This window comes from Mastomys coucha, unplaced genomic scaffold, assembly GCF_008632895.1.
Source record: "Mastomys coucha isolate ucsf_1 unplaced genomic scaffold, UCSF_Mcou_1 pScaffold7, whole genome shotgun sequence".
In the NCBI taxonomy this organism is placed as follows: Eukaryota; Metazoa; Chordata; class Mammalia; order Rodentia; family Muridae; genus Mastomys; species Mastomys coucha.
In genome coordinates, this window is record NW_022196913.1 from 39972134 (window position 1) to 39976657 (window position 4524).

The following is a 4524-nucleotide window of genomic DNA, read 5'->3' on the forward strand; positions in this document are numbered from 1 at the left end:
AATAAAGGAAACCCAAACTGAGAGAAATACGGAAATGAAAATTTTAGGAACTCAAAAGGAACCTCTGAAACAAGCTTCACCAGCAGAATACAAGAGATGGAAGAGAGAGACTCAGAAATTGAGGACAAGATAGAAGAAATGAATACATTGACCAAAGAAAATGTTAAATCTAAAACAAAACAAAAAAATCCCTTCACAAAACATCCAGGAAATCTGGGACACTATAAAAAGACTAAAACTAAGAATAATAAAAATAGAAGAAAGAAAGAAAACCCAGATAAAAGGCATAAAAAATATTTTCCAGAAAATTTCCCTAACCTAAAGAAGGAGATACTCATCAAGGTACAAGAAGCATACAGAACACTAAAGGACTAAGCTAAAAAGTCCCCTCGGCCTATAATAATGAAAACACTCAGCATACAGAACAAAGAAAAACATTTAAAGCTGCAAGGGAAAAGAACAAGTAGCATATAAAGGCAGACTTATTAGAACAATGCCTAACTTCACAATGGACATTCTAAAACCCAAAGGGGCATGAACAGTTGTGCTGCAGACCACGGGTACCAGCCCAGACTACCATACTCAGCAAAGCTTTCCATCACCATGACATTCCACAATAAAACCAAATTTATGCAATACCTATCTAAAAATCCAGCCCTACCGAAGGTGCTAGCAAGTTAAAGAGTATAACCACACCCAAGAAAACACAGGAAATAAATAATTCCAGACCAGTAAATCAAAGGAACACACAAGCATACGCACACACTCTCACACTCACATACAGACCCCACAACAACAAAGAAATAATATGAATCAACAAACACTGCTCGTTGATATCTCTCAACATCAATGTTCTCAATTCTCCAATTTAAAAAACAAAAAAATCAAAAAAACAAAACAAAAACATGACACAGACTAACAGAATGGATGGAAAACAGGAGTTGTTCTTCTGTTGCACCCAAGAAACCTTAACATCAAGGATAGGAATCACCTCATGGGGACCTAAGTCAAAGGCAAGTGACGGTGGTAGCAACTGTGGCAGGCCACCATGGCAGAACTTCAGGAGGTGCAGATCACTGAGGAGAAGCCACTGTTGCCAGGACAAATGCCTGAGACTGCCAAGACTCATTCTGTGGAGACACCTTTTGGCTTGGTTACTGTGTATGGCACCCCCAAACCCAAATGTCCAGCAATATTCACCTACCATGATGTAGGCCTCAAGTATACATCTTGCTTCCAGCCACTGCTTCAGCTTGGGAATATGTAAGAAATCATACAGAATTTCGTGCAGGTTTGTGTGGATGTCCCTGGAATGGAGAGGGGGCACTGTGTTTCCTCTGGGGTACCAGTAACCATCTCTGGACCAGCTTGCAGACATGATTCCTTGCATCCTGCAGTACTTAAATTTCTCTACAATAATAGGAGTTGGTGTTGGAACTGGAGCCTACATTCTGTCACGATATGCTCTGAACCACCCAGACACAGTAGAAGGTCTTGTTCCCATCAACATTGATTCCAATGCCAAAGGCTAGATGGATTTGGCGGCCCACAAGTTAACTGGCCTTACGTCTTCCGTTCCAGAGATGATTCTTGGACATCTTTGCAGCCAGGAAGAGCTTTCTGGAAATTCTGAATGGATACAAAAGTATAGAAGTATCATCACACATGTGCCCAACCTGGAGAACATTGAACTGTACTGGAACAGTTACAACAACCGCCTAGACCTGAACTTTGGGCGAGGTGGTGAGATGACCCTCAAGTGCCCTGTGAGGCTGGTGGTTAGAGACTGAGCACCTCATGAAGATGCCGTGGTGGAATGTAACTCAAAACTGAACCCCATTACAGGCCTCATTCCTCAAGGTGGCCAACTCTGGAGGTCAGCCGCAGCTAACTCAGCAGGGCAAGCTGACAGAGGCTTTCAAGTACTTCCTGCAAGGCATGGGCTACATGGCCTCAACCTGCATGACTTGCCTTTCTCAGTCTTGCACAGTATCTCTGACCAGTGCAGCACCCAAGTCTGGGACTCTCCCTTCTGGACCCCAAGGGCACACCATGGAAGTCTCCTGCTGAATGACTCTCATTGCCCTGGTATGGAGCCCAGCCTTTGCCTCCTGTAGCACTAACTTAAGAGGTGTTATCAGGGCATTAGGCCAGACTAAGCAAGGAAAATGGGCAGATTGTGTAGGGAGATGACCTTGATCTTTAATTGCTACCTTAACCTTGACCTTTAATCTGTGATATCTTCTAGCTCTTAGGTGAGATGACCTAATATCTCTTAGAGATCCAGGCTCCCTAAATTATCCTCTCTTCCATTTTTGGTGTTGAGAAGGCTTGTATGTTCTCTCCCTGATCTAGGGTCTATAGATGAGGAACAATAAGCTGTTCTAGCTGACATGGGGGCCAACATCACTCCCCCTCTTTAGCCCATTTTTCAAGGGTAGGAGAGAGAGAGAGAGAGAGAGAGAGAGAGAGAGAGAGAGTGTAGGGTTGGTGAGAGATGGAGAGCTCCATTCCCCAAAGCTGACAGTGACTTTGCCTTGATATGTCAGGCCTCTCTGAAGGCAATAGTCCCAAGTGAATGTCTATCAGGGAAGATTTGCTGGTGGTTCAGTGATCCTTAACGTGATAGAAATATCCGGCATGTAAAAAGAAAGTCAGAATAGGAGATGGTGGCCAGTGAAAAGCAGTAGTGAACACATTGAAGCTGGGGCAGTAGAGAGGGGCCTGGATCCTTTGACCGAACTAACTTTGATAGCTGTCAGTGTACACCTAAAGTGGGACTAGGGGAAAGAGCTTAGGTCCAACTGCTTGGGGTTTAGAATCAGAGTGGGGAGGGCTACATCAGGCTCTGACCATACTGTTATATGTAGAATGTGACCTCCTGTCTCACATAACTTCTGCTGTAACAAACTATAGAGGAAACTGAAAAAAAAGAAAAGAAAAAGAAAAAGAAAAAGAAATCACCTCATGGTAAAAAGATGGACAAAGATGTTCCAGGTAAATGGACCTAAGAGGCAAGCTTATATAGCCATTTTAATACCTGACAACATAGACTTCAAACGAAGACTAGTCAGAAGAGATAGGGAAGATACCACATACTAATCAAAGTAAAACTCCACCAGAAGAACAATGCAATAATTAACATCCATGCCTCAAACACAAGGGCACCTAAGTATTCATAAAAGAAATACTACTACAGCTTAAATCACACACCATCCATCATACACTGATAGTGGGAGACTTCAGTAGCCTACTCTTGCCAACAGATAGGCCATCCAGACAAAAACTAAACAGAGAATTCTTGGCAATAACTGATTTTATAAAGCAAATGGACCTGACAGATATTTACAGAACATTTCATCCAAACACAAAAGAATATACCTTCTTCTCAGCACCTCATGAAACCTTCTCCAAAATTGTTCACATTCTCAGACAGAAAGTAAGAACCAACAGATACAAGAAAATTTAAATAATACCCTGTATTCTATCTGACCAAAATGGATTAAAACTGGATGTCAACAACAGAAACAGCTGAAAGCTTGCAAACTCATGGAAACTGAACAACTCTCTAATGAATGAAAAGTGGGTGAAAACTTTCCAGAGATGAATGAAAATGAATACACAATATACCCAAACTTGTGGGACACAATGAAGGCTGTTCTAAGAACCAAATTCATAGCAATAAGTGCCTACATAACAAGCCAGAGAAATCTCATACTTGTAACTTAACAGCGTACTAGAAGCTCTAGAACAAAAACAAGAAATCATACTGAAAATGAGAAGGTGGCAAGAAATAATCAAACTCTGAGCTGAAATCAATAAAATAGAAACAAAATCAAAACAAAACAGACAAAAATTATGCATACGCACACAAAAAAAATCAATGCAACAAAGAGTTGGACTTTAGAGAAAATCAATAAGATTGCAAAACATTTATCCAAATTAACTAAAGATAGAGAAAGAATATACAAATTAACAAAATTAGAGATGAAAAGTGCAACATAACCACAAATACTAGGTAGATCCAAAGAATCACAAGGACATACTTTACAAATCTGTATTCTGCCAACTTGGAGGAATCTTAAAGAAATGGATAATTTCGTTGATATATACCACTTACCGAAGTTAAATCAAGATCAAGTAAGCAATTGAAACAAACATATAACCCCTAGTGACTAAAATAAAAGCAGATAATAAAGTTTCCCAACCAAAAGGAGCCCAGGAACAAATGGTTTTAACACAGAATCTTACCAGACTTTTAAGGAAGAGTTAATGTCAATACTCCTCAAATTATTCTCCAAAATTGAAACAGAAGAAATATTGCCCAATTTATCTTACAAGGCCACAGTTATCCTGATACATAAAGACCTAACAAAGAAATGGAATTACAGATCAATTTCCTTTATGTGTAAAAATTCTCAATAAAATATTTGTAAACTGAATCTAGGAATACATCAAAAAGATCATCAACCACGATCAAGCAAGCTTCATCCCAAAGGTGCAGGGATGGTTCAACATACAAAA

General features: G+C 40.1%; 1 pseudogene; it reads left to right on the forward strand.

Moving 5' to 3' along the window:
- Window positions 1-967: 967 nt before the first annotated feature.
- On the forward strand, window positions 968-2070 carry LOC116081499 (annotated as a pseudogene).
- Window positions 2071-4524: the final 2454 nt, after the last annotated feature.